Source organism: Monodon monoceros, unplaced genomic scaffold (assembly GCF_005190385.1).
Source record: "Monodon monoceros isolate NGI ecotype Baffin Bay Population unplaced genomic scaffold, NGI_Narwhal_1 Super_Scaffold_5, whole genome shotgun sequence".
Taxonomy (NCBI): domain Eukaryota; kingdom Metazoa; phylum Chordata; class Mammalia; order Artiodactyla; family Monodontidae; genus Monodon; species Monodon monoceros.
The window spans coordinates 22,389,720-22,402,278 of NW_021703782.1; positions in this window are offsets into that span (position 1 = coordinate 22,389,720).

Genomic DNA, 12,559 nt, shown 5'->3' on the forward strand with positions numbered 1-12,559 from the left:
AGTAAAGACCTAAACATGAAAGTAAAATTGATATTTTATAAAATTACATTAGTCGGATTTGCAAAGGGAGAGATGGTAAATGCCTTTTAAATAGAAATATTTTATTATTCAATCTTTACATTTTGCCAATTTGATTATACTAAACTAATTGGAAATAAATTAGTTGAATTTTCCTCATTGTCAGTGAGAATGATGTCTTATTAGATTACCCCTTCTATAAATTGCCTATTAATATACTTTGCTGATTTTTCTGTTTCTTGTCTTTTGCTTTTTAATGAATATTTTATATGTTGTAAATATTAATCCTTTTTCTAAGTTGTACAATAAAAAATGTCTTCTCCCAGTTTACTACCTGTCTGCTAACTTCATGGAACAGACTCCACATTCTTTTTTTTTTTTTCAACAAATTTATTGGAGTATAATTGCTTTACAATAATGTGTTAGTTTCTTTCTTTTTTTTTTTTTTTTGTGGTACGCGGGACTCTCATTGTTGTGGTCTCTCCCGTTGCGGAGCACAGGCTCCGGATGTGCAGGCTCAGCGGCCATGGCTCACGGGCCCAGCCGCTCCATGGCATGTGGGATCTTCCTGGACCAGGGCACGAACTCGTGTCCCCTGCATCGGCAGGCGGACTCTCAACCACTGCGCCACCAGGGAAGCCCTAGTTTCTGCTTTATAACAAAGTGAATCAGTTATACATATACATATGTTCCCATATCTCTTCCCTCTTGCGTCTCCCTCCTTCCCGCCCTCCCTATCCCACCCCTCTAGGTGGTCACAAAGCACCGAGGTGATCTCCCTGTACTATGAGGCTGCTTCCCACTAGCTATTTTACGTTTGGTAGTGTATATATGTCCATGGCACTCTCTCACTTTGTGGCCCTGTAATATGTCTCCCTTCCCCCTCCCCGTGTCCTCAAGTCCATTCTCTAGTAGGTCTGTGTCTTTATTCCCATCTTGCCCCTAGGTTCTTCATGACCATTTTTTTTTCTTAGATTCCATATATATGTGTTAGCATATGGTATTTGTTTTTCTCTTTCTGACTTACTTCACTCTGTTTGACAGACTCTAGGTCCATCCACCTCACTACAAATAACTCAATTTTGTTTCTTTTTATGGCTGAATAATATTCCATTGTATATATGTGCCACATCTTCTTTATCAATTCATCTGTTGATGGACACTTAGGTTGCTTCCATGTCCTGGCTATTGTAAATAGAGCTGCAATGAACATTTTGGTACATGAGTCTTTTTGAATTATGGTTTTCTCAGGGTATATGTCCAGTAGTGGGATTGCTGGGTTGTATGGTAGTTCTATTTTTAGTTTTTTAAGGAAGCTCCATACTGTTCTCCATAGTGGCTGTACCAATTCACATTCCCACCAACAGTGCAAGAGGGTTCCTTTTCTCCACACCCTCTCCAGCATGTATTGTTTGTAGATTTTTTGATGATGGCCATTCTGACTGGTGTGAGATGATATCTCATTATTCTTTTGATTTGCATTTCTCTAATGATTAATGACATTGAGCATTCTTTCATGTGTTTGTTGGCAATCTGTATATCTTCTTTGGAGAAATGTCTATTTAGATCTTCTGCCCATTTTGGGATTGTGTTGTTTGATTTTTTGATATTGAGCTGCATGAGCTGCTTGTAAATTTTGGAGATTATTCCTTTGTCAGTTGCTTCATTTGCAAATATTTTCTCCCATTCTGAGGGTTGTCTTTTCTTCTTGTTTATGGCTTCCTTTGCTGTGCAAAAGCTTTTAAGTTTCATTAAGTCCCATTTGTTCATTTTTGTTTTTATTTCCATTTCTGTAGGATGTTGGTCAAAAAGGATCTTGCTGTGATTTATATCATAGAGTATTCTTCCTATGTTTTCCTCTAAGAGTTTCATAGTATCTGGCTTTACATTTAGGTTTAATCCATTTTGAGTTTTGATGTAGTCAAATCCATCTAATTTTTTGCCTTATTCTTCAGGCTTTAAGAATCTTGTTTACAAAATCTTTCCACTTCCCAAGATCACTAAGGTATTCTATATTTTCTTTAAAATTTCATCTTTTACATTTAGGTCTTTACTCCAAATTGTTCAAATATGACATGATGTCGGGATCCAGCTTTATTTTCCAGCCAATTTTGCCATCAGCAATGACTAAATAATCTACCTTTATCTTGTAAATTTGTTATATTACCTCCTACATAAAAGGTACCTGTGAACACTTAGGTCTGTTTCTGGGCTGTCCATTCTGTTCTACTTAGTGGTCTCTTTTTCCCCCACTGGTGCCGTTTCCTGAGACCATGCTGTTGGTTTTGTTTTGTAAATTGCTATGACCCTGTAATATGTCTAAATGTTGGAAAAGTAAGTCCCTTACCCCAAATACTTTGCTCTTTTTTCAAAATGGAGGATTTTTCTTTCTCTAGATAAATTTTTGAATCAATTTTTTGTTTCCAAAAATGTTCTGCTAGGATTTTTATTGCAGTTACATTAAACATATGAAACAATAAGCTTATTTTAATAAAATAAGTCTCTCCATCTATAGACATGATCTATCTTTCCATTTATTCAGGTCTCCTCTCATGCCCTTTAAAAGAGAGTTAAAATCTGTCTCCATGAACATCTTATGCATTCTTATTAGATAATGCCTAGGTATTGCATTTTTGTTGTGTGGTTTCATTTTCTACTTGTTTATTGCAGGTATAGAGGATGATGTTGAATGTTCATGTTTGTTGACTTTATATTTGGAAACCTTTGAAAATGACATTTGTAATTGTTAAAACTCATGGTCATCTTGCTGTCAGTGTAGTTCTATGTAATGCTTGAGTGATAGCTGCCTCTTTGATTGTCATGACTCCTTTTCCATTTTCATGAAGAGAACTGCTCCCACAGTAACTTTCTACACCTTTGTGAAACTTGTTCCTTGAAGGAAGAAAAAAGGAGAGGGATAAAATGAATATTCCTTCCTTAAGAGTCAATAGAAGTGATCTGCTCAACTCTGAACTCACCTCCCCAAGGAAGAAACAGGAGGCAATGGCTGAATCATTAAAAGTGACTTGAGTTCTGATATGCTTGAAGAAAAACTTGCAGAATCAGAAATATTTGCACAGACTTGGGCCATAATTTGTGGCCACTGATTGATTGAGCAACATTTACATAACTTGCAGTTTATCTGGGTGACAAATGTCATGTTTGACATCATGCAAGGAAAACCCAAGTAATCTTCTTTGTAAATACCTACTCCCTGAGAATTTTAATACTGAATTATATGTTCATAAATATGATGACACTGCTCTTCATTCAGCACTTTGCTATATTCTAAGTGCTTTATATTAGCACATATTACCCATAAAAGAGCCCTAAGAGAAAGATGTCACTATCCCCATTTTATTAATGAGAAAACTGGAGCTCAGAGATATTAGTCAGCTTGACTGAGGTCCCATAGCCCTCCAACACTCAGTCTGAAGAGAGGACTAGGATCAGGATTATGGCAGGTCTTGGCTGTGAATTTTCTCCATAAGAGGGTCCTCTGTGTTCTTATAAGGATGTACCTAAGTACTTTATATCTTGGTGTCCATGGTGAGTGGTGTTTTACTTTCTATACACTTGAAATTTTGTTTAGAATATATAAAATTGTGTATAGAATTTTGTGTAGAATAACCAATTTGTAACAGTTATTGCCAGTATACAAAAATGATAGCGATTGTATTTTGGTATTTTTGTAGTTTGGTTTTCATTTTTCCCATCAAATATTAAAAAGGACTTAGAGGTGTCCATGTTGAAACACTTTGGAAGAGGAAGAAGGAGGAGTTGTTAAAAACAGAGATGTACCTATTTCCCCTTCTTCCCTCCCAGCAGAATTTTTGCTGAGCCCGTAGTCTCTCTGCCAGATACCACATATACCACCTCCCTTGCAGCTGGGGGTGGTCCTGGGATTGAGTTGGAACAGAAGTGATAGGGACAATTCTTTCATCACATGTCCCTCACAGAGGATGCTGTTCTCCATGCTGCTGTCCCCTTCCTGAAGCTGAAATGATCAAGAGCCACTCTGACCATGCAGACAAGGGCCTAAGGAGAGTGAGGAGCAGCAATGGAAGGGCCTGCACCCTGGAGGGCCTTATGGGGAAAAGACACCCACCAAGAACCCTTCAATCTGGGTGCTGTGCCCTGAGACAAATAACATTCTATGGTATTTGAACCACTGAATTTTGGGGTCTCATTTTCACAGCAACGTTGCCTGCACTCTAACTAATACTACTTTTTTCTACTGCAATGATGCTAAGGATATTACACATGTTAATATTTAATTTCCTTTTCATAACAACTGCATGTTATTTCCCATTTCTACAGAAACAATGCTTGCATTGTTACTCTTGTTCAAATTTTCAAAACTTGCCTATCAGTCCCAGATTTCAAATTCAAATCACAAGCTATTTCTACTACACAAGTGGTTTCAGAGTGTTATTTATGTATTTATTCTTTTATTTAGGATTTGTTTTTTCTTATTGGTATAATTCTTCTTTTTCTTTTTTCTAGTATGTTGACCTCTGATACAAAACACAACAAAGCAACAGAAGAAAAGCTGTTCTGGTTAAAGGTGGGTTGAGGCACCTAGAGACCCACCTGTCCCCCTTCATCTGCAGGTGGCCCCTGAGATCTCTCCACAGATCACCTCCTCCCCTCCAGAAGCCAGGTATACACTCACCAGAACAGAATCACAAGGAAATTAGGGCCTACACACAAGACTCAACTGCAACCAGCCTTGGTTTTCCATTCTTTATCTTGAGACAATAAAAGTCCCCACTGCTAAATGCTAAGTCAGGTCTCCTGGAATCCACCAGGTAGGAAAGTTTTTAAATGCGACATCAGAATGATTAAATGAGTCACAGTCATTAAGTGTTCTGCTAGATTCTGAGAGTAATATGGTAGTTACTAAATACCTCCTGGAAGTCCTCACTTCCAAATGGGTTCCAACAGTCATGAGCTTCCTCACTGAATACAACTTCACAACCAGTTTATAGGTCAAGGATGAAACATTGGTCTATTTGTTTTACTTCAGTTCTTGACTATCCTTCTTAATAAGATTTGGTACCTATTACGACTTGACTGTTTCTAAGATTTAAACTCGTCTTACAGAATGAAGTTAAAAACTGTTGGCACGTTCAGGCCACCAGTGCACAGGCTGGAGTTAATTCCCAAAAGGTTTCCAGAAACACTGTGAGCCATGCCAGCAGCTCTGGTGAAAGTGCTCTGGCCCCAGGAGAACCTACTGAAGGAGAGGCATCCATTGGGGTGCAAAGGGTTTAGGATGTTTATTAATAATCATTAATTTTTTACAGTGTCAGCTGTGAGAATGTTACCCCAAATACTCCTTCTCATATATATGAACACAATAGTGAAAAAGCAAATCGGTGAGAAAGGAACTAAAGATATTTATCTTTTTTTCTCCAGAATCGATAAACCAAAGTGATGCCTTAATCTAGAGTAAAAGGTTGAAGATTTGAAGACACGGGGGAAGACTAACCTTCTATGTTTTGCAATCACTTTGGAGATTTCTTTTGTTGCCCCAACTGAATGCCCCTAACTGGCTAGCCCTCTTCATGTGTTAATTTCTGACGGCATGAGGGTTTTATTGAAAAAGGACATTAAGCCTACTCCAGGCTTATTCCATTTTCCCTTGCTCACAGACTGGCTCATTTCCAGGTTAAAACAGCATTATCTCTGTGATGGTTAATCATGTGTCAACTTATCTGGACCTCAGGGTGCCCGGATATTTGGTCAAACATTTTTCTGGATATGTCTGTGAGGGTGTTTTGTGATGAGATTAGCATTTAAATTGATAGACTAAGTAAATCAGATTGCCATCCCTAATGTGGATGGGTCACATCCAATAAGGTGAATACCTGAGTAGAACAAAAAAAACCAATCCTCCCCAGAGTAAGAGGGAATTCTCCAGCAGAGAGACTTCACCCACCCCACTTGCTCTGCTGAGTCTCCAGCCTGCTGGCCCCCACTGCAGATGTGGACCTGCCAGCCTCCATAATCAAATGAGCCAATTTCTTACAATAAATAAATAAATCTGTGTGTGTGAGTGTGTGTGTGTGTGTGTGTGTGTGTGTGTGTGAGTGTGTGTGTATCCTATTGGTTCTGTTGGTCTGGAGAACCCTGACCAATATACACCCCTTTGCCAAGACTGAAGCACAGTGAAGCTACTACTTTGAATCAACTTGCATTGTTGATATCCTGCCATATCCATGAAATGGAACCAAGAGAACATAAACACTTAACACAAAATTCTCCTTTTTCAATGAAATGACATTGGGAGCTGGCCAGAAATGATTCTTTAATTTGTGTGCTGTGTTTTTGTCATTGAAATCCCAGGGTTTTGGCAAAATGAAATTTCCAGAGCACATGATAAAATAGGTTATTATCTCCAGGCTTGAGAAGTGATTCCAAGATCACTTCTTGGAAACGTGTCTTTTCTGAAAAAATCTGTTAAGTATTTGGAAGTGTAACTGTGCTCATTCATGCTCATAACAACAAGAATACATATTGGTCTTTGGGCATTAACACAGTAGCCTGACTATTTTCTCACTAATTTTAAAGGTACATTGATGACAAGGAAACCAAAGGAGCAATTGCTTCATTGAGGATTTTTCCAGACTAGTTCATCCATAACCTAATCAATTCCCTGGCGTCCAGATACAAACAGGCCCTGGTGATATTAATGTGGCGAGTAGCTTCAGAGTGATGACAAAGATGTGATTCTCCCATGTGTGCCTCTCGGTGGGCAGGAGCACAGAGGGCAAAGCATTTCCTGAAACTTCTGGCATGGAGCCTTTAGGACTCACCGTGCACAAATATTCCTTATGGGCTCCAAGGTCCAGTTTACTTTCCTTCATGAGAATCCTCTACAATCTGAGCAGTGTTGACCGAAATGCTTGAATAAACGTGTTTGGGAAACAATGATTTTTCTGGAAAACTACAAAGAAATACAAGCACTTTTCCTGAGAAAAGGGAAAATGGATTTCTTCCCTCAAAACCTTTCCTAGTTTCTATGAGCTGCTACCAGTTGGTATATGTATACTAAAAGTTTGGGTTTGTATTGACCACTTGGTACTTCAGGTCACCGTGAATGGCAATTGTCAATGGAGAGAATCAGAAATACATCAGGAGGTCTACATCAGGAGGGTGATTGAAAATTAACTTGAGAAGGGAAACGTGTTCATACATACATTGCACATGGTCACCTAATCTATGACAAAGGAGGCAAGGATATACAATGGAGCAAAGACAGGCTCTTCAATAAGTGGTGCTGGGAAAACTGGACAGCTACATGTAAAAGAATGAAATTAGAACATTTCCTAACACCATACACAAAAATAAACTCTAAATGTATTAGAGACCTAAATGTAAGACAGGACACTGTGAAACTCTTAGAGGAAAACATAGGAAGAACACTCTTTGACATAAATCACAGCAAGATCTTTTTTTACCCACTTCCTAGAGTAATGGAAATAAAAACAAAAATAAACAAGTGGGACCCAATTAAACTTAAAACTTTTGCACAGATTTAGGAAGCAAGATAGCAGAGTAGAAGGATGTGCTCTCACTCCCTCTTGTGAGAACACCAGAATCACAACTAGCTGCTGGACAATCATCAACAGGAAGACACTGGAACTCACCAAAAAAGACACCCCACATCCAAAGACAAAGGAGAAGCCACAATGAGATGGTAGGAGGGGCACAATCATAGTAAAATAAAATCCCATAACTGCTGGGTGGGTGACTCACAGACTGGAGAACACTTATACCACAGAAGTCCACCCACTGGAGTGAAGCTTCTGAGCCCAACTTCAGTTTCCCAACCTGGGGTCCAGCAACGGGAGGAGGAATTCCTGGAGAATCAGACTTTGAAGGCTAGTGAGATTTGATTGCAGGACTTCGACAGGACTGGGGGAAACAGAGACTCCACTCTTGGAGGGCACACACAAAGTAGTGTGCACAACGGGACCCAGGGGAAGGAGCACTGACCCCAGGGAAGACTGAACCAGACCTACCTACTAGTGTTGGAGGGTCTCCTGCAGAGGTGGGCAATGGCTGTGGCTCACTGTGGGGACAAGGACACGGGCAGCAGAAGTTCTAGGAAGTACTCCTTGGTGTGCACTCTCCCAGATTCTGCCATTAGCCCCACCAAAGAGCCCAGGTAAGTTCCAGTGTTGGGTTGCCTCAGGCCAAACAACCAACAGGGAGTGAACCCTGTTGGTTGTGAACCAACCCCACCCATCAGCAGTCAAGTGGATTAAAGTTTTACTGAGCACTGCCCACCAGAGAAACAATCAGCTCTACCCACCACCAGTCCTTCCCATCAGGAAACTTGCATAAGCCTCTTAGATAGCCTCATCCACCAGAGAGCAGACAGCAGAAGCAAGAACTACAATCCTGCAGCCTGTGGAACAAAAACCACATTCACAGAAAGATAGACAAGATGAAAAGGCAGAGGGCTATATACCAGATGAAGGAACAAGATAAAACCCCAGAAAAACAACTAAATGAAGGGGAGATAAGCAACCATCCAGAAAAAGAATCCAGAATAATGATAGTAAAGATGATCCAAGACCTCTGAAAAAGGATGGAGGCAAAGATTGAGAAGATGCAAGAAATGTTTAACAAAGACCTAGAAGAATTAAAGAACAAACAAACAGAGATAAACAATACAATAACTGAAATGAAAACTGCACTAGAAGGAATCAATAGCAGAATAACTGAGGCAGAAGAACGGATAAGTGACCTGGAAAACAGAAAGGTGGAGTTCACTGCTGCAGAACAGAATAAAGAAAAAAGAATGAAAAGAATTGAAGACAGCCTAAGAGACCTCTGGAACAACATTAAACACAACAACATTCGCATTATAGGGGTTCCAGAAGGAGAAGAGAGAGAGAAAGGGCCTGAGAAAATATTTGAAGAGATTATAGTTGAATACTTCCCTAACATGGGAAAGGAAATAGCCACCCAAGTCCAGGAAGCACAGAGACTCCCATACAGGATAAACCCAAAGAGAAACATGCCGAGACACATAGTAATCAAATTGGCAAAAATTAAAGACAAAGAAAAATTATTGAAAGCAGCAAGGGAAAAATGACAAATAACATACAAGGGAACTCCCATAAGGTTAACAGCTGATTTCTCAGCAGAAACTCTGCAAGCCAGAAGGGAATGACATGATATACTTAAAGTGATGAAAAGGAAGAACCTACAACCAAGATTACTCTACCTGGCAAGGATCTCATTCAGATTCGAGGGAGAAATCAAAAGCTTTAGAGACAAACAAAAGCTAAGAGAATTCAGCACCACCAAACTGGCTCTACAACAAATGCTAAAGGAACTTCTCTAAGTGGGGAACCCAAGAGAAGAAAAGGACCTACAGAAACAAACTCAAAACAATTAAGAAAATGGTAATAGGAACATACATAGTGATAATTACCTTAAATGTAAATGGATTAAATGCTCCAACCAAAAGACTCAGGCTTGCGGAATGGATACAAAAACAAGACCCATATATATGTTGTCTACAAGAGACCCACATCAGACCTAGGGACACATACAGACTGAAAGTGAGGGGATGGAAAAAGATATTCCATGAAAATGGAAATCAAAAGAAAGTTAGAGCAGCAGTACTCATATCAGATAAAATAGACTTCAAAATAAAGAATGTTACACGAGAAAAGGTGGGACACTACATAATGATCAAGGGATCTATCCAAGAAGAAGATATAACAATTATAAGTATATATGCACCCAACATAGGAGCACCTCAGTACACAAGGCAACTGCTAACAGCTATAAAAGAGGAAATCAACAGTAACACAATAATAGTGGGGGATTTTAACACATCACTTACAACAATGGACAGATCATCCAGACAGAAAATTAATAAGGAAACACAAGCTTTAAATGAAACAATAGACCAGATAGACTTAATTGATATTTATAGGACATTCCAACCAAAAACAGCAGATTACATTTTCTTTTCAAGTGCACACAGAACATTCTCCAGGATAGATCACATCTTGAGTCACAAATCATGGCTTGGTAAATTTAAGAAAATTGAAACCATATCAAGCATCTTTTCTGACCACAATGCTATGAGACTGGAAATCAATTACAGGGAAAAAACTGTAAAGAACACAAACACATGGAGGCTAAAAAATACATTACTAAATAACCAAGAGCTTACTGAAGAAATCAAAGAGGAAATCAGAAAATACCTAGAAAAAATGACAATGAAAACACGATGATGTAAAACCTATGTGATGCAGCAAAAGCAGTTCTAAGAGGGAAGTTTATAGCAATACCATCCTACCTCAAGAAACAAGAATAATCTCAAATAAATAATCCAACTTTACACCTAAAGGAACTAGAGAAAGAAGAACAAACAAAACCCAAAGTTAGAAGAAGGTAAGAAATTATAAAAATCAGAGCAGGAATAAATGAAATAGAAACAAAGAAAACAATAGGGAAGATCAATAAAATTCTTTGAGAATATATACAAAATTGATAAACCTTTAGCCAGACTCATCAAGAAAAAGAGGGAGAGAACTCAAATCAATAAGAAATGAAAAAGGAGAAGTTGCAGCAGACACCACAGAAATACAAAGCATCCTAAGAGACTACTACAAGCAACTCTATGCCAATAAAATGGACAACCTGGAAGAAATGGACTAATTCTTAAAAGGTATAAACTTCCAAGACTGAACCAGGAAGAAATAGAAAATATGAACAGACCAGTTACAGTAATGAAATTGACACTGTGATTAAACGTCTTCCAACAAACAAAAGTGTAGGACCAGATGGCTTCACAGGTGAATTCTATCAAATATTTAGAGAAGAGTTAACACCCATCTTTACCAAACTTTTCCAAAAATTTGCAGAGGAAGTAACACTCATTCTATGAGGCCACCATCACTCTGATGCCAAAATCAGACAAAGTTACTACAAAAAAAGAAAATTACAGACCAATATCACTGATGACTATAGATGCAAAAATCCTCAACAAAATACTAGCAAACAGAATCCAACAACACATTAAAAGGATCATACAACATGATCAAGTGGGATTTATCCCAGGGATGCAAGGATTCTTCAATATACGCAAATCAAGCAATGTGATACACCACATTAACAAATTGAAAAATAAAAACCATATGATCATCTCAATAGAAGCAGAAAAAGCTTTTGTCAAAATTCAACACTCACTTATGATAAAAACTCTTCAGAAAGTGGGCATAGAGGGAACCTACCTCAACATAATAAAGGCCATATATGACAAACCTGCAGCAAGCATCATTCTCAATGGTGAAAAACTGAAAACATTTCCTCTAAGATCAGGACAAGGCAAGGATGTCCACTCTTCCCACTATTATTCAACATAGTTTTGGAAGTCCTAGCCACAGCAGTCAGAGAAGAAAAAGAAATAAAAGGAATCCAAATCAGAAAAGAAGAAGTAAAGCTGTCACTGTTTGCAGATGACATGTTACTATACATAGGGAATCCTAAAGATGCCACCAGAAAACTACTAGAGTTAATCAATGAACATGGTAAAGTTGCAGGATACAAACTTAATGCAGAGAAATCTCTTGCATTCCTATACACTAACAACAAAATATCAGAAAGAGAAATTAAGGAAACAGTCCCATTCACCATTGCAACAAAAAGAATAAAATACCTAGGATTAAACCTACCTAAGGAGGTAGAAGACCTGTACTCAGAAAACTATAAGATACTGATGAAAGAAATCAAAGACAACACAAAAAGTTGGAGAGATATACCATGCTGTTGGATTGGAAGAATCAATATTGTGAAAATGACTATACTACCCAAAGCAATCTACAGATTAAATGCAATCCCTATCAAATTACCAATGGTGTTTTTTATGGAACTAGAACAAAAAATCTTAAAATTTGTATGGAGACACAAAAGACCCCGAATAGCCAAAGCAGTCTTGAGGGAAAAAAATGGAGCTGGCAGAATCAGACTCGCTGACTTCAGAGTATACTACAAAGCTATAATAATCAAGACAATATGGTACTGGCACAAAAACAGAAATATAGATCAATGGAACAAGATAGAAAGCCCAGAGGTAAACCAACGCACCTATGATCAACTAATCTATGACAAAGTAGGCAAGGATATACAATGGAGAAAAGACACCCTGTTCAATAAGTGGTGCTGGGAAAACTGGACAGCTACCTGGAAAAGAATGATATTAGAACACTCCCTAGCACCATACACAAAAATAAACTCAAAATGGATTAAAGACCTAAATTTAAGGCCAGACACTATAAAACTCTTAGAGGAAAACATAGGAAGAACACTCTATGACATAAATCACAGCAAGATATTTTTTTATCCACCTCCTAGAGTAATGGAAATTAAAACAAAAATAAACAAATGGGACCTAATGAAACTTAAAAGCTTTTGCACAGCAAAGGAAACCATAAACAAGATGAAAAGACAGCCCTCAGAATGAGAGAACATATTTGCAAACGAATCAACAGACAAAGGATTAATC